General features: G+C 38.2%; 1 protein-coding gene across 6 annotated transcripts in view; it reads left to right on the forward strand.

Annotated features, from left to right (window-relative positions):
* b3gat1a (beta-1,3-glucuronyltransferase 1 (glucuronosyltransferase P) a) overlaps nt 1–19,344 on the forward strand; it is a 68,108-nt gene that overhangs the window by 1,302 nt on the left and 47,462 nt on the right. Inside the window, exons 1-2 of one of the 6 annotated variants that reach the window (XM_035524948.1) lie at nt 16,859–17,021; nt 17,646–17,752. The exons of 2 other annotated variants lie outside the window; for them this stretch is intronic. The gene's annotated coding sequence lies outside the window, so the exon portion shown is untranslated. Of the gene's footprint in view, nt 1–16,858; nt 17,753–19,344 lie in introns of those variants that run through there. 3 more of the 6 variants (XM_035524947.1, XM_035524949.1, XM_035524952.1) reach the window with 3 other exon arrangements.

A 19,344-nucleotide genomic window follows, 5' to 3' on the forward strand; every position in this document is an offset into this window, starting at 1 on the left:
AAAACAATCCAACGAACAATGCATGTACTGACACGGAGGAAAGTACGCATTACGTGGTACGCTAATTAACCTGGGAGAACTTCAGAAAATCTCAGTGTCATCAAATCAAGTTAACTCCCTTTCGGCATGTTAACATGGCACTTTTACGTTTACGTTTCAGATGTGTTAAGTGTTAATGCTAAAACTACGCAAATCATTACATAAGAGATGATGGTGTCATTTCTGGGCAGGACTAGAAAGCTATTAGCAGAGATGTGTAACAGTGTCTCTGGAAAATCCTGCTCGATGTGGCTGCAATCCCTTGGATGTTGTCTCATGTCCAGAATCCCTGATCAGAACACTTTGGGCAACTCTCACTGGAAAACTTGGGATGGCTATGGTCAAAGCAGGCTTGGTTCCACCATGACATCAGTGATTCTAAACAAACAAGTTTTCATGGAAAACAAGCAAACGTCTGTTTAAAGCAAGCCTTTGGCTACTGACAGAAGCAGACAGTAAATATCCTTTTCAGGCTCATTTGTTAAATTATTATTTTATGACTTCCCTCATTGTAAGATAAAAGTCTAAGGGGCCTCACATCAGCCTCACAGCTACTGCTGCCATCTTCAATGTAAATTGTCAATTGTCAGCATCCAGCACACTACAGATCACAAACAAATCTGCTCGTCTTGTGGCTATGCCTGGCTTTGCTGTTTAGTTGTCTCATAGGATGGTGAGAGCCTAGTGAGGCATTTTTAACCCCCTGCTCTGATTCAGTATGTGTCAGCACATGGCATATAGAGATCTTGTGTAGCACTACATGGCTTGCATTTCAACTTACACACAGGAGTCTGTTCACATTCAAACTGTAAATGCAGTCATCCTGCTACAAGGATCTTTTACTGAGAGATAATGGGTGATTTATTATACATCCCCTCACTGCATGCCAAAGGACAAGCTTCTAGTGTGAAAGAATGAAAAGAAGGTACTAGTTTCCCAATGAACTCTTCAGCTTGAGAAGTGCACTTATAGGAAACAGGATTTCATAAGCCCAGCATGTAGTACACTGGAGTAGCAACTAAATATCTGAGATTTAATGTTTTGCGCCTGTTGGTGAAATTGCAATATTAATGTCTGCTGAAACCAGGCTGATGAATGTTTGAAGTGTAATTCAGACAGACACTTGCTTCAGGCATTCTCCAACTCACTCACTCACTCACTCTCACTCTCTCTCACACACACACACACACACACACACACCCCTCCCATTTCTCTGTTTTCTGAATATCTATGTAAAAAACTTGTGTTAACATGTTAGGATATTAGGGTCCTGGTAGAGTCCCACTCCTATAAAAACAGTTATGTTTTTCATGAGGGCCTCTGAGTCTGCATGCTGTGAATATTAACAAGCACAATTGTTCCCTGAGTGACGCTACCATGAATGCATTATTCATCCATTCTTACGCTGCCACTGAGTTACACCAGACCAAGGCAAGAACAACCCTGTACCAGCTCTGAGAGAGCAGGGAGGAGCTCCGCACACACTTCAACTAAACCCATAGCACTCTCTTCAATGGTCAGTTAACGAACAGCTGGGTAGCGGAATAAGAGTGGAGGAAGAGAGGAGAAAGCCAGAGAGCAGATTGCCAGGCCCCAAGCTGGGGTGTTATTGTGGCGTCTTGAATTCTGCACTGCAGGGCTTTAAGCTTGTGTTTGGCTGACATGTCCAGCCTACATTTGTTGGGTACTCACACAATAACACACACACATGTGCACACAAACACACCCCATGTTATCACTGAGCCATAATACCCCCAGGGACAGCAGCTGTTACTCCAGAAGATTTTGGGTCATAGTTGCCAATGAGGACGTGCAGCTCAGTTCAGGTAGCCAGAACAACTCTCTTTAACAGAGAACCATATGGACAACCATTTTCATAGTGCTAGACACAGTTACCCATTCATTATTATATAACTCACCTTTTTCTCCAATGGAATTTGGCAGGTTTAGTGTATAATGTCATTATGCTTATTTCCTATTTGTACTTGCATGTTCTCATAGGGCTGTGAGTTAGAGATTACAAAATAAAAAGGGACACAGCAATAATATGTGAAAATGTGCTCTTGTGCGAGTGTGATAAGTTTGTTCATGTGTGAGAGGGCGATGGTTGCATAATGTCACTGATGTCCACATCCATCAGCGTTGCATGTCTGTTACATATTATGAACAGGCGAAAACATCACATGCACACAAGCATACACACACAGTGAGAGGATAATACGTGCCCGTCTGGGTCCCACAATAAAACAACCCTCCCTTTTATGTAAACAGAATGATACTGTGGTTCTGTAGTGTGGCAGCAGACCCTCCTGTCTGATTTGGTTGGCACCACCCATAACTGCTTCTTTCTTATACACAGATCAGTAATGTAAATGTCAGTAAGAGTTTGTTGGCGCCTTTGTATTTAAATTTGTCTAGGCCTCCTAATTGGGTTAGCCTGACAAAACCTAGAGCATCGAAATTCCTTTTCAGCTCCAATACTTAATCTTCCTTTGAACATCTGGACATTAAAGCTCTTAGGGCTGTCATGATAGAAGCACTGAACTTGGCATAAAGCTTCTGCGTAATCAATCAGATTTGCTTATGGCTTGGCAAACCTGATCCTCAAATATGTTTAAAAAGCAGATTCATTTATAGTTTATAGCGAATTCTATAAGCAAAATGACTGCATGTTTTTTTCATTGTCAGAATCCACACCATAAATTTACTGTTTTGCATCTAAATTAAACTGCTTCAAATAGAAAACAGTAGTGGGCTTCAGGCTACCCCAAGTCTTTTGTGTACATATGACTTTGATATTAGCCCCCCCGCCCCCCATCTTTTTTTGTTTGTCATTTCCTTCACTGTCATTTTATCACTTCTGCATGTTTTGTTTCTTTCTTTATAAGATAAAATATGCTTTTATTATGTTTCCTGTGCATCCTATTATATGTGTTTATTATATGTGTGTATGGGTCTAGATGTTTTTCATGTAAGAAGAGTCACAATAAAAATGAAACTTTAAAAAAAATTAAATTACTTACACTCCTTTTATAATTTCAAACTAATGGCAACTAATGACCTTCATGCTGCTGACCCATCACAGCCTTCTTCTTGGTCTTTCTTATTCCCACTTGTGCATGCTAAATGTACATTAATAACATGATGAAGTTTTCATAATTTTCTCTTGCCCTTTTTGAAGCTATCGAGATAATAGTGGTAATATTTGAACCTCCCGCTGTTTTGCAGCAAGTTAACCATTCATTAGATGGATAGCTGATTATCTAAAATACTCTTGTTGGATAAAGCCATAATCATCTATTCAATCGTATTTGGACACATGCTGCGAGGAAAGCTAAATTTTTATTGTACGGCCACTTTAGGTAAGTTAGGTTATATGTAAATGTTATTCCTTTAAGACCCAGACAGTTAACTAACGTAGTGCTAATGCTAGCTATCCACCTGAGGAAGACATCGAGCGGTATGAATGTCTAAACTGGAATAGTTAAGATAGCTAGCTAGACAGTTCACTACAGATATCACATCCATAACGCTATTTAGTATATAAATGATTACATCAATTTTTTAGGATTTGCCTGTATTCAGCTACAGAGTTTATTAAAGGTTATGGGAAATAGCTAGCTAATTAGCTACCTAGCTAACGTTTGCTAATTCACTGACAGCTTTCTCACAGGCATTTTGTTTAACCTAACAGTGGTAGTCCAAATGAGACATCCATAATGCTGAAACCAACCAGCCACAAATTTTGTATTTGTACAAGTGCCCATACAAGTGGGGAACTATTCATAGCTACCTAGCTAGTTAGGTTAGATAGTTACCTCCTGAGGTAGTTCCCATCACTAATATCTAAAAATTCCGTCGAATACCTAAGAATTTCATGGATAGGTTGACCTTTTACATGGAATTGCCTGGGAACAAAAACGTTTCGCTAGCGTAAATGTCGACCTATTTTTTTCATGTGGGGTTGAAAGTACATTTTCAGACAAATATGTTTTAGAGCTAGTTTATTTAAGTTAGTTATATATTTCTGTGTTTTGTAAAGTGAAAATAGTAGGAAATTTCCATGGGCGGTTAAGTCATGAGAACCCTCCCCCCATCCCCCCACCCCCCTCTTATGACAAACATGCCATAAGAGAACTGAAAACCATCATGAGATACAAAAGTAAATGATCTTTAAAAACAACAAAGCCTCTTTTTGGCAAAATGTAATTCCATTTAGTTGATCCCTTCTCTGCCTGTACTATGCAGTAGTTCTAGTAATAGAAAGGCTGTTCTTAACCTAGGCCTAAACTCCCACCTGTTATAGTCAATCTTACAGCCAATGATAGCAAGAGCCCCAGTCCAGAAGCTGATTTGGCAGCACTGTACCTGCGATAGTGGCATTGTGAAATGTCTGAGACCAATCAGATTTTCTAATCCTTTAGACCCACTTTATCATGACTAAGACTGGTTCATCCACTGGCACTGTATACATTCACATATAATTCAGGGCCTCAATCACATCCATCACATAGTATGAAATAGGATTGGCATAGCAGAGTTTCTGGTTCAAATTATTTCTCCTGTGGGGTTTCTTGCGTTTCTCTCTCTGTCTCTCGCTCTCTGTATGTTTGTGAGTATGCAAATGTGTATGTGTGTGATTGTGTTGGGGAGGTGCATTAAATGCAGACACCACATTTGTAATAATAATTCCTAACTGGCATGCTGTCAGCATATGTTGTTTGGTCAGGATGAAAATAAAATTTGTTATTCAGTCACCATTATAGATAAGTGCTTCATAGTCCTGCTTCATTGCTCTTAACCCACACTGAAATATAATTGTAGCCATATTCGCAATGAAAGTATGTTATTTATTATTTCTACTAATTCCTTTATCAGAATGTTTCATACTATCACAATGGTGTGAGTAAATGCGTATACAGGCATCTTATTCAGATTTCAGACACACATAACAGTAAGCCACCTCATATATTTCATGTAATGGGGATTCTCCTAAAGCTTTCTTTACTGTTTTGTATCTGGGTCAAGGTTAAATTATCCAGATGCCAGGGCACACTAAGATGCTTGGTAGAGAATTGTATTTTATCAAAAGTGCAAAAAGTATCTGGGGATGTCGCTCTAAGTTTGTCTTGTTTTCAGTGATCAGGCTTTACTACATTGACTTGACTGTATTACAAATGCATACTGCATTATTATACTTGAATTCATTACAAATGCATACTGATCTGCGTGCATGTAATTGTCAATCCTTGAAATGTAGCTGATATTTTAGCATAAATATGAGGGTTCAGATATGTCACCATGTATTACGCAGTTGCTGCCTCTTGCCCTTGGCTTTAATTGACTCTTTAGGAAAGGAGGACTGCTCAGTCAACCTCAACCTACTTGGCCTTGGATGAAATAAGTAAGCTCCTTCACTATGGGGTAGAGACTCTATTACAGTTTTTAGCAGCATAAATGTGAATGTGAATAAGTGTGAAGAGCATACATTACTCATTGGGTTAAAACGAATCACTTGTAGAAAACTGCAGTTTAACATGAGTCAATACTTATCCATAGTTGGTTGTATAAATTTTGAAATTGTGTTCCCACTGTAATGTTCCTAAAATGCTTTGTGGAAAACAGTACAGTGCCTTTAATATGCATTATTAAAAGTATGCACCATGAGTAGTGCAGCAAAACTGAATTCATTTAAGCATCTTATTTAGATTTCAGACACATTTGACAGTAAGCCACCTGTTTCATGGAGGAGTTATGCACTAGTGGTTACCAGAGGTTTCTCCCCATCTCAGAATGGACTGGTCCTTAGACTTTACCTTGTATAGTCTACCTGGTCTTGCTTTTCAACAATTGCTTAGTTAATGTATTCAGCTTCATGACTTTGCATAAAGATGAGACATGATGGATGAAAAATTAGGGGGTTCTCAGCCTGGTCCTGACAGACTGTTCACATTTTTGTTCTATTCTAGGTCCCCAGACACCTTATCCATGTATTTTTCATTCAGCAACCTTTGATTAGCTGTTCAGGTATAGAGCAGGAATAGAACAAAATTGTAGACCATTAAAACCTGGGCTGAGAACCTAAGGTTTATTTGTCTCTGAGTCATCACAAAGTATAGACCTTCATTATCAATACCCCATGTGCACAACTTTAAATGAAAAACCTCGCACTTGTAGCTGATGATGTCTATATCATACATGTTCAGCATATTATACTGGTAGGAGAAAATATTTCACATTACTGCAGTATCAGCTATAAAATATCAAACTAATAGATATTAATTTGTATGTGGCACACACATCTAGTTACAGCAGAACTTGGCCAGATGTCTATGTTCCAGGCCTGTCTTCTAGACAACAGTGGCTCTGACATTGCAGTCCATGACTGGGAGACTAGCCACAGGCCACACTTTCATTAGCTTCTCAAAGGCCATTTAATGTACAGAGAGCACTATTCACTGAGGGCTGTTTTGTAGCCCTGGCCTGGTATTTCACACTCCTCTAACTGTGTATGCTCTTTGTGTATGAATTGTTTTGGACAGGCAACTGCATTCTATGGTTTGCCTCAAGAAATAGTATCAGCAAAATATTAATTAAGTGGTGCTACATTATTAATTAAATACATTTATGCATGTAGCTGGAAAAAATGGATGTAATTTATGCATTTTTAATGGTGAGTACAATGGTGTGACCTATGGTCAGGGCTCTTAATGTTCTTATTATGTAATGGGTAATACGATTATTACACAAAGTCACAGTATTTCATTGTGACACTTTTGTAGTTGCCATTGATTAGCATTGTGGGAAAAATACTTTTCTTTACAGACTAAAGGTTTCTCTGGATCCAAAAGCAAATCTAAGACAGTTCCCAGTGTGATTGACCATGGTCTTACACATATTTGCAGTCACAGCAATATTGTAGTGAGAATTGCTTGAAGCAGTTGAGGAACACAATGGGAGTAATTTCAGTTTACTCATCCAAGAAGTACTGTAAGCACTGTAGCAGATGAGATGTATTCCACAGTCTCTGTCTTTCTTAGGGCAACCTTTAATGTAAAAGGAATGTTATGTAACATGAATCTAACTTCAGTTTGAAAATAATGTACTACTCAATCACAAGTGTGAAAGTAACTTACCATTTGAAAACAAAAAAAACGTTTTATATGTAATTAACAACTTACAACAACATTCTCTTGAACCTAGTCTGTCAAATTCATTTATATAGCACTTTTTATAACATACATTGTCCCAAAAAAGCTTTCCAAATGTATGGGTCCGGATCCCTAATGAGCAAGTTGGCTCTAGGCTTTTAACAGGTATACTGAGTCCTTAAAATATGCACATAAGATACCTAGCACCATTGTCCCTCCAACCTCAGTGATCTTGCAGCAGGACAGTGACCCAAACCAACCACTTATCCAATCAATTGTTTAAGGACTGTGCTGTACATATTGTTTATCATACTTAAATATATGCTTAAATTTCAATATCCTAGAAAAGACACAGGCTAGTATAGTACTGATTGAGTACAATTTACTGTTCAGATATGACAGTATCATCCAAACGTGCCATGCACGTTATGGCAGCTGTTACTATGGGTCTAGGATATCTATTTTGTTGTGGACAGTGGATATTAACAGCAGGAATTTACAAAATGATACCACTTATTTTATCTGCTACCCCTGTTCACATGGCAGGGATGGATCATTCTTGCTCTGCTAATCTCTAGATGACTGGATACAAATGAAACTAATTTCCCCCATTGCTTAGACCATGTTAAAACCTACTGTATGTTGTATTTAAGCTGGCAACTCTCTATATGTGGCTATTGATTTTTGTGCCCAGGCTGTGATGAGCCGTCCTCGCTTTACCAATGTGGCTTTTCATTTTTGATTTGTCCACCCCTGGACACATTAGCCCCCACCAAAATTCGTCCACTAGCTACTGAGACAGAAGTTGCACGCGTTCCTGATACGGCTATTGCAGCTTAATGAATGGCGGACAAATCCCATTAAAGTCCATCAGTTGCACAAATGATGTTTACACAGGAGTATTGAGCAGCTGGTGGTAATTTCCCTCCAGAGAGGTGAGGCCCTGAAGGGATATGTTGGGTGTGGATAGGACCATGTGCATTGTACTTGCTCTTCAAATAATGGTGGAATGATCTCTTGATGAAGTGCCAAAATGCGGCTGTATGGCTTAAAATGCATCCTGTCCAGGGTTTATTATTCTCTGGGCATCACTGTAATATTGGGTTATCTGACAACTAACTAACAATTAAATTTTGGCTAGTTTTTTTGTTGCTTCTTCTTCCGTAGTTAGCAATAAAACCAAAATACGTTTCATCTGTATTGTATATTACTCTTATGTAACATAAAATGTGTCTGCAGGCTAGGTGAAAGGTATGGAGATGTACAAGGGAGATCATGGTATTGTTATACATTTTATTGTTATAATTATTTAAGAACTATATTTGTTATAATTGGCCCTATTTTTGGGTTTGAGAGCCAGATATATTAACCTATCAGTTCATGCCTCAGTAGCTGTGTCGTCCTATTGTCGATGCTCCAGCCCTGAGTTAGCCTGCTGGTCGGAGACTAAGGGATTTCCTTTATATTCCTCTCTGGTTCTTTTCTCACCACTGCAGTCATGTTAAATGAGTTATAAACACAGCTTGGAACCAGAGGGAATGAAAAACTAGGCTGTAGTGCTTCTAGCAGTAAAAAGAATCACAGACTTGTTATTCCACTGTCCTGAATCCTTTAGCTTTCAGACCAGCAAGGGCTAAAAGTCTAAAACTCTGTATTTGGCAGCCATTCTGCTGTCATGAGCATCAGTACAATAAAATCAGCCTATGAGGCTGATGTAGGCTACCCTGATGTGTCAATTCCATGCTTAACCAGTTAAAGTTCCCTGGTTTTAGCAGGGTGACTTTAAAGAAATAAATTGGGTTAAGTAGATATGCATGGCACAAGCAGAAAATTGACTGGATAACTCATTTTGGACTGTTGTGTAAAAAAGTGGTAGGCCTGCATTTGCTAATCGTCAAAATAATGAGCAATCAAAGGATGTTCTCCTTTATGTGTTTGACATCTGTCATAATAGTAAAACTAGCTTTTCTAATATGACACTAAAGATAATCCTAACTTTAAGAAACAAACAAAAACATTATTGTAATGTAACATCTAAAATCTTTATAAGAATTAAATATTTTAACTCTGAATGATCTTAATATTTATAGTACAAATCTTAAGTTTACAACTGCCTTATGCACATACTTGTTTGTTCAGGCAAATGACTTGTCGCATCAGCCGTTTTGGGTTTGTATTACCTTAAGGAGTCAATGTTGTGTTGCATTGTACAGCATCAGCACACTATAAGGAGGGCAAATCACAGCGGAATGCTATTAGTGTCAAGGAGTGATGTGCCTCCCATGATAAAAATGCTGACATAATAGTCTTCACAAAATCTCACTCTTATATTGTCCTTCTGGTAAAGGGAAAGTTTCAAAGGAAACCTGTGTGGATGTATCATATATCATGTACAATTTCCAAACATAAAAACATGATCCTTGTGTTTATATTTTATAAATATTATTTATTCTACTTTTGACTTTATTTAAATGTAAGGTGTTTTCTGGCTAGAATGTGTAGGCCCACGACAGCTAACCGTTAAGGCTGTGTGCAGTCATTGTGCTGTAGAAAATTTGACCTCTATTATATGTGCCAAATAACAGGTAGAAGTGAGTCATTAGCCTTATTCACAGGGATAAAAAGACAGGGACAGGGGTAGAGATGACAAAAGGATTGCAATAGCATAAATGCTGCATTCAGCCCAATTATTACCATGTTAGGCACTGAAAAGTACAAAAAACCTTGTTATAGGAATGTAAACGGAAACTTATCCATTAAATTGTCTAAATGAAACAGAAAATAAAAGCCCTATAATAGAAGGCAGTCTGTATGCAATTCAGAGAAGTTTCCTTTCCAAACAGCTTTCTTGCATTTGGGGGTGGGGGGTGGGGGGTATATCTTTCAGACTATTCCAGCCTGCGACTCCTGCCTCTGCTCTCAAGTCTCATGGGGAAGCATTCCCCTACACCGTCCACGTCATCAGCCTAACTCACTGAAAGAACTGTCAAAACAGCAGCCAATTAAAGTCCACCATGTTCGTTGTGCTCACTCAACGAACAGTTGGCTTGAGGGAGAATGTGGCTTCTGTGACGTATGGGTATGTAGCATCAGCCCAGCTTGCAATGTGTAGTAGGTTCTGTGGACTGCAGCAGCTGTATAGCAGCTGATATTCCCCATCACTATATTCTACTTTTAGTGCTTTATACTAAAATTCAGTAAATAAATGTGATATTGTTATTATCCTTTTCAGAATAATACATACTGATATATTTGCACTTAATATCAAGTTATTTTTGTGGTCAGTCATCCAGTTTGACAGTAGTTTCATTCAAACCATTCCATCGCAGAGTATTAAATCGTATTAGGCTAAACATGCATCACATGGAATACACCTTATGTTTTAATCATAGTGATAACTTAAACATCTGTCTAAGAGTCTATAGAATTAACATCACCATCCTGTTATTAAAGATGTCCGTTGTAAAGTGTCGGTTCATATGAGCACTTTTGTGCTCAACAGAACATTGCGAGATGAATCGAAAACTGTGAGGGGATGAGCTTTTTGCTTCCCACAAAGAGAGATGGAAGGAAAAAATCAATAGAGCTCTATACCAGGCACAGTTTAGCCAATGAAAAGCCCACGCAAGATGATAATAGGTATGGATTTCTAATTGTTCCTCATGTTTTATTCCTTGCTTTTAAATACAGTATACATGGTTGTGATAATGATGTTTCAGGTTTGTGATGAAATGTAATCATACAAGTTATTTTGAATAGTTGCTTCAAGTGTTCCAATCATGATTTTTAAATTCACCAGTTGAAAACGCATCACAATTTTTATCTTTTTAGGCTTGTTGTGGTAGAGACTAGTGGCTGACAGATAAAGCATTTTACTTAAAAATCTTTGTTCTTTACCTATCAAAACAAAATTGTTTTTGGATTAAGGAAGACCACAGATAAGGTCATTAATGTCATTCAGTATAGCATTCTGATTGCTGCACTGGTGCATTGTCTTGCCACCTATTCATTTCATTTCAGGGAAACAAATGTATCTTGTTGATTCTTTGTCGGCTGTCTTGTTGACTCATTTTTGATGGGCAGTCATGCCTTATGTGCTTAAAGGCTGTGGGAATACTGCTTGTTGGAGAAAAGAAGTGGTAGAAACACCTCTTTTGTTCCGAAAAGGAAAATAGACTAGAGTTCTACAGTGTGGAGATAAACTACATATCTCACTCTGCCCAGCGAAGATGAGGAGATGCCTCTGTGGGTCTGAATTCCCTGGGGGTCTGGGCTCCTGTGGGAGCTCCGATCTGGAGGTGCCCTGCCTGCCTGGCTCTAATGTGATTGTAGGCGAGGAGAGGTGCACCATGCCAGGCTGGGGCCAGACCTTGGCACAGCTACGCTGACTGGCACATTTGGTTTGTTCCTCCTGTTTCCATGGCAACGAGCTACGTGTGGTTTCTCTCCCAGAACACTTATAGGGTGGAGAGGGAGCAAACATGAGGCAGTTCCTGTGCAGTTCACGGTTCATATTCGCTGTGGTTAGAGCCAATTCGGAGAAATTTGCTTCCGTGGAGTTCTCATTAAGACAGCATAGTGCCCTAACTTCTTTGCATCGGTGTGAGAGAAAGTAGGAAGCAGTTGGAGGCAGAACCCTAGGTGTACTGCATCATGCTGTAAACAAATGCTCTATTATATGACCAAAAAGTTTTGTCTCTCTAGCGTTTTGCAGCAGTGTCTCCTTTCTTTGTGTCAGGTAATGTGCTGTAGCCTGTGTACCAGCTGCTCACTTACATGGGGAGAGGTGGGGAACTACTTACTGCACATTGCCATTTATATCTTTTTCTTTTTTTGTCATTTCTTCATCAGCATCTCTCTCTATTCTCTGGGTGAAATAAGTGCAAATTGCTCACTGAGTTTCCAGCTGTGTGGGTTCTAGTGACGATTAAGCTGACAGAGCCAGATGCTGGCTGTGGATCATTCTCTCTCCCGAGACTGCACGGATGCAGTGCTGCTTTTAATCAAACCACAGACCTGGATGGCTCAGGGGCCAGGAGAAGCACAGCTTCATCATCCTCATCTTCATGCTGTTGATCCTCATTAGACACAATCTGGTTGTTGTTTTCATCTGACTCACTCCTAGAAAAGGAGCTTTGAGCAGCTGCATTGTAATAAGAAGAGAGGCATAAATGTATAAATGTGAGAGTTATTATCTTGTAGCAAAATTCTGCAGCATTTGTAAGAACCAAGTTTTATCATAGATTTTAAGTAGATCTGGTAATGGATATAAAAATAATCCTCTAAAAGTAGATAAAGGGATGTATTACTATAGGTGTAAAAGAAGACAAATTTTGTCTTTTTGTATTCCTGAAATACTATACTTAATGTCTGTACTTTTACATTTGAAATATGTAAACCATTATCTTAATATGGTACAACGTATCTGAGGAAATATGGTTTGATATTTAAAATCAGACATCAGACAATGCATTATTCCTGGCTCTTTCTGTTACTACTCTGTTACCTTCTGTTATTGTGGTATTTTTTTTCTTCTGTTGATAATTTATAGTTTAAGATAAGAACAAACTCCTACAGTGCATTCTAAATTAAAGGTCATACAATTTCAAGTAAAAACAAATCAGATTTTACAATAATTAAAATTTTTAAAAGCCTACTTTTTAAAAATTAAAATTGAAACACTTTGATAAAATATAAAAGAAAACCATATTCCTTCTCATAATTCATGCTGTTTCCCTAGACCCTGCATTTTTCATGTAACAAACATAATTTCCAGCCTTAGAGTTGATCAGTGGATGAAACACATGTAGCAGTGAGTAAAATTTGTCATTTTCTGCAGTGTTCTCTAGCTGGATCTTAAATTGCCACGGTCAAATGACTGTCAGCTTGGTTTCCAATGCTGGTGTGTTAGGAGGCCCAGGCTCTTACATACAATCATAAGACCTGGCCACATCACAACCCCTAGTCTGCCTAGGGCCATGTTTCATGCTCATTGTTTGGATAGGTAAATGTTATCCACACTGAGCAAGTAAGGAAATTCACACATTAACTTTAAGGAGTTGTAGACATAATATAGCTATGTTTTGTCTTGGTGCTTTGGCATCTAACAATTAGTTCTTGCTACTGCTTTTGAAGTATAGAGCAATCTTTGAACAGTGACATTTTTTGATGGATTGCACTATACTGGCTTTCTGTATTGCACTATACTGGCTTCCCCATCGCCAATGCTCCCGCCCCCCATTCTCCAGTCCAGTTTCCAGTCTTGCTGCAAAGGGAGAAGCCCAGATAAAGTCTATCCTCCAAGGGCACTTAAATGATATAAAGCTGTTTAAACGAACAAAGAGAGTAGAGGCCTGAAAATGTGGTGGGCTAAACACAAATCTGATAAGGGGCTAGGTCTTTTTACCGTTTGATTTGAGTGTAGTAGATAAAGCTATATATATATATATATATATATATATATATATATATATATATATATATATATATATATATATATGTATATATATATATATATATGTATATATATATATATATATATATATATATATATATATATATATATAAAAAGAAAGGGTGACACACTATATAACCTTAGTGGAAAGGACTAGAATTAACCAATGATCATGATATTCACATGTACAGATATGTAGTACAGATCATTATATAAATACAGGGAGTAAATTCTTCATTCAGTATGTGAGTCCAAGGATCTTTTTTCTTCTTTTTTACTGCTTTTTCCTTGATTATCCATTCCCAAAGTACACCCATTTATAAATGTTCCTTCCACATATTTATTTGGGAAATTGAGCTAATCTAAAAGGATCCATCATCTAGAAAAGGTATGTTTATGTCTTTTTAAAGAAGGACCTTAAATCCTCAGTAAAAAGACAGCAGGAGAGGGTGCTTCAAGGTGTTTCTGTTTCTGTTCTATGTAGGACACCATTGCATGAATTACATGATTTTTTTTGCTCATGATAAAATATATATATATAAATGTCAGTGAAGATTAAATTTTCTATTTAAAACATTTGTACAGTTTTACAGTTAAAGCCTAATTAAATAGACAGGGAATAAAATAACACATGAGTACTAATAAACTATAAAATTACAAAATATTTCATTTCAACTTATCAGTGTTAGGTACTTTGGTAGGTACTCTGCCAGTGCTTTTTAATAACAATGACAGTCTTCTAATTAGTGGGTTGTTATGGTTTGATTTAAAACAAAAATGTCCCCAGGTGTGGAGAACAGTGGAGACTTATGAAACAATGGCTTGTTAAAAATGTTCTGATTTGAATAACAATGATTAAATAGAAAAACAGTCTAGAAAATGTCAGTAAACTTCACAAGGAGGCATTCTGGAAAAATGTGTTTAGCATGTGATTTGTTTGACAGGAGCCTCATTTTAATGAGATTGTTGATGCAGCCCATAATACAGCTGAGCTCACGGGCCTAAAAATTTCCTATATCTGGAATGGAATTGAACTATATCTGGAATGGGATAGAAAAAAAAAGTGAGGTGGTTGCAGTACTAGATGTTTTGGCAAAATGAGACACCAGTAAAGAGGATGAAGAGTTTATTTAGAGCTTTGGTGTCTTTGCCTGAGTAAGACAGCCCTTCTAGTAATGGTTTGTTACAGAAGAGCACTATTTCAAAGCTATGGATTGAGGTATGGACATGGCAGAGAGGTCCCTTAAGGAATATGAAGTCTCCTGATTGACACAAGTGCACAAATGCACATAAGGAATGTGTTACAGTGAAGAGGATATAGAGTGGTATTGCTTTGCAATTGCAAGAGAATCTTAATTCCTTGCGTCAAAAGTTTATACTCAAATTAAGAACAATGACAAGGTAGAGAAAACTAATAACGCTTCTCTTACATTTAGGCTTTTGCTAGGATTTATGTGCTTTTTGTGGATTATTAGGATTAATTCCAAATTTCATTTTCAGATTGTGTAAATTATTTATTCCATGAAGGTGGAATTAGGGGTATAAACAGTCTGAGCCAAGCCGCAGTAGTTTGCAGTGTGTCTGCATAGTCAACTAATTTTCTTCTGGTTCCTCTGTTTGAATCCTGGTTAGAATTCGGGACAATACCTTGTAATTCACTCTTGAGAATTAAGAGTGAATTGCAAGCCATTGTCCCGAAATGTCCTGACTATTGTCATGGCCACCAATGTGTTACCCTGGACATCTCTAAAGGCAGATGGATCACACAGGAACTAGTGAGCTCTCTTGTGCATTAGTCTTAGCCAGACAACCATTCTCAAACCTGAAGTGGCACCAGGAGGACAAATCTAATATGAATTTTCTGTATTATAGCACCTGATCCCTCATTTCCCATGCTCCTAGTTCATAAACTATGCCAGCTAATCTGCAAACCGCCGACTGGCTATGTAATGCATGACACATAGCTCCCTCTGCTTTTAGCTGGCTTCAGTAAGACTAGCTCAGAGCAGAAAAATTACATCTTAAATGATTTGGTAAGAATATGGTATTTCATTGAAGTAGGCTGTGGAAAATTAGGTTAAAGAAATTTGAATTCTTATATTTCAAACTGCAGTAGTAAACAGAATGAATGGAGCTAATATCATAGGCAGCCTGTGATAAGGATAGAGGTTTGAGTGGATACCTTTATTGAATTTAGGTACTGACTGCTTTAATGTGAATAGATGTTATCAGAGAGATGCCAGGATATATCTAAAAATATCTCCATTATATAATTGCTCCATGGTTCCTATGTGTTTCAAAAAGGGTTTCTAAGTAGCATAAACCCCCATAGAATTATCTGACCATTAAACCATTTCCCTATACAAAGCTATACAAAGTGCTTTTACATCTGAGTTATCTGGTTAACTGAAGCATCTTTCCTGTTGAGAACAGTGTGTAAGCTACTATATTCTGGCTAGAACTGTGAGGAACTATCATAGAGCTGCAAGCAGAATTTTCTGACCTTATCTGTGGTTTTCAATGGTTTTCATAAAAGCCCAATTTTCTCAGTTTTTCATGACTTTGATGTTCTGGTTATTGACACGACTTCTGAGGTTAAACAGGTAGACGTAGACGAAGACTTACATTCTGGTCTAAAAATTTACATTCACTTTCATGGAAGGTGTCATAAAATGCTAGAATTACAAATATTTGTAAATGCACCATTTGCATTTGTTACGCATTAATGTTCTAATTGCACAAATAGAACACTGAAAATACATGTTTAATCATCAATAATTTTATGACAATGATGTATTGATGCATTGGAATTCACAGACAGAACAAATTATAGATTGGTTCTGTTTGCAACTGGTAACTGGTGAAGCTGACTCACACATACTCAGTACCTATCGTATCTGTCGACACCAGAATCTGACTGAATATATACAGGTCTCTTGAGCTAAAGGAGAAAGTCAGAATCTTCCTAGACCATTTCAAAGAGGTTTGCCAGCCTGCATATCAGGTCATTGCAAGCACCGTCTAACCTCTCTAAAAATATCCTTGCTTACATTGCAATGTGCAGCTCCATCTGTGCCTGAGCAGATTTTATTGCTATGATACTGCTGCTTGTAGGATTTGGGTTTGGTGTCAACACCCATGAATCCCTGACTCCATTTCATGTCCTCAGTTAATAACTCCTGGTGGAGCACAGGACAGTCAATGGGCATTATGAGTGATACACCTAAAAAAAGCATGGGCCGTCTGTTTGACTGGAAGCTAAGATGCCTTTACATGTGCATGCTGTAATTATGCCAGAATTGAAGAGCATATGATAAGACTGCTTGAGCCTCTCAGCAGTAACAGTCGACTAAAAGAACAAAAGAAGCCATACGCAGGTCATGTTCTTTCATTATTCATCTGTGTCTCATTTGCCCGCTAAATTCTACCCTGTTGCAGTGTGGAGAAATTTGTGTTCACAGGCAGAGATAATAGCTGAATCTGTGGCTAAACTAATTTCTCTGTTTGTCCCTGCTTTGTGTTTGTTTTATGGATAGTGATTTGTGACTGGTGTTTGTTTGGGCGTTTGCATATGTTGTTGATTTCTCCTGAGCGCTCATAGTGCTGGAAAGAATAAATTGATTTATTGCATTCATGGCAAATTCAGCTTTGTTCTCTCTTTTAATCAAACCTTTAGCCTAATTGTTGTGCATTGACTGCAGGGTTATGAAAAATCTTATGGAATTGCAAAACCTCCGAGCCATTGGCTTTTCCATTTGCTGGAAAAAAGCCATACATTTATTTAAAAAATAGCATTCCTTGTTCCAAGTGTAGTGAAAATTTATACCTTGCTTGCCTTGTGGTGAAAATTAAGCAAGACTATATATGCACCTGTCTGAAAGCATATAAGTGTGTGAAGACCAATGCAAGATGTTGCCTGCCTGTCTGCCCACAATCATAGCAGTGTGGATGTAGCTCTGCCATGCATGGCAATGATGTCTTTCCTCTGTGTATCCTTTAAGTAAACGACACATGGTTGGTTCAGTGCGTGAAGGGACAGGTCTGGAGCTCTCACTTCATCTTGGGTTGCCTTCATCTCAGAGGGCAGAAATCTCAGCCAATGATTGGGGTATGTACATGATTTGGCTCTTTGAAGATTAAAATTAAAAAAGAAACATCACGAAAAATGCTTAGAAGAGCAGCCTGTTAGGAGTCCTGGGTGACGTGTTATCTCAGACCTGTTTAGTTTGAGATGAGATAGCATACACAGGACAGTGTGATTAACAGTCATTGCGTAGGCTTCCGTGCAGTACCTGTGATAAGTATCGAGACAAAAGTAGGAAAGTGGGTTTTATCAGCAAAAAATGCACTCAGCGCATTCATTTGAGTATGCATATGTTTGACACACACCAATTAACTAAACTTCAGTTTAGGAAGAATGTTGCTATACTGTACCACTACTCTCCCTTGACTTTCTCACAACACAAGGAACACAACACAAGGAAATTGTAAGAGGTTCTTTCTCACAATCAAAATAGTTGGATATTTGGACAATATTTGTTTTGCAATTCATTTGTTATTTAATGAAGTTATGGATTGAGTGAAGTTTGGGCGAAAGATTACACCTGAAACTCCTTCTTCTCCCTATTTATACTACCTAACTCCCCCGTCTTCCTCTATGATAAATTTGTGCAGTGACTTTGCATGACATGAGCCTTGTATCTCTCACCCTTGTTGCTATATTGCTCTTGCTATTTTCATTCAGATTCCATTTCAGTTTGTCCTCCTGTTACGGAACAAACTCGGCTTAGAGTTTGTCTGAGTTCTCCCCCCTCTCACAGTTATATTATCACCACCCTCCTGACCACTACTGAAAGCATAGTCTGCACTTGCAATATGAATTTAGATACAGTACCTTTTTACTGACACTCTGTCTTGTCATGTAATTTTGTTAACTTGTTACTATAATTTTTCAGTGTTAACACAATTATAGTTATTTCTGTAGTAGCATGGAAAACTCCAAATGGATGCTTGGCATCAATACGCTTTGCTAAAGAGAGAGAGAAAGAGGCACGGTAAGCTTGTGCAGAACTGTGAAAGGTCAGTCCACTTCCTAATAATTTTCAGAGTAAGAACACACTAAACAAGAACATGCACGCAGACATAAACAAGTTTCTAAGTGAGGGAAAAAAACTGAAAACTAAAACCCAGTGAGCAAACTGAAACTCACGTGCCAGGAAGACCTTCTCTAGAAACTGACGAAGCGGATCATCATGGGAAGAGTGAGTGAAGTGAGTGGAGAAGTACACAGTGAAGGGGACAGACTCATTTCCCAGGCTCCTTCATGGCACAGATGGAGGCAATCTCATCAAGAGTCGAAACCCCTCTTTTTCACTTTGTCTGCTGCTCTTTCTTTCTCTCACTCTTCCTCTCTGTCTCCCTTTGCTCTTGCCCTTTATCTCTCTTGCTCTTGCTTTCTCTTTGTCTTTCCCTCTTTCTCGTTCTCTCTCTCTGTCAGTTGCAGGCCTTCTCTTTCAGCTGTGGACAGAACAGTCTTGACAAGCACCTCCACGGTAGTTATAGTGAAAGCCTTGGCACACGATTGCGATGGACTGCAATGGTGGCTGAATCCTGATTGAATTCCATATGCGGCTGCTGGGAGAAAAGACTTGTAGATGGAAAAGAATTGAGAATCAAATTAAGAATGAAAGAGCAAGAAAA

Source organism: Electrophorus electricus, chromosome 4 (genome assembly GCF_013358815.1).
Source record: "Electrophorus electricus isolate fEleEle1 chromosome 4, fEleEle1.pri, whole genome shotgun sequence".
Taxonomy (NCBI): Eukaryota; Metazoa; Chordata; class Actinopteri; order Gymnotiformes; family Gymnotidae; genus Electrophorus; species Electrophorus electricus.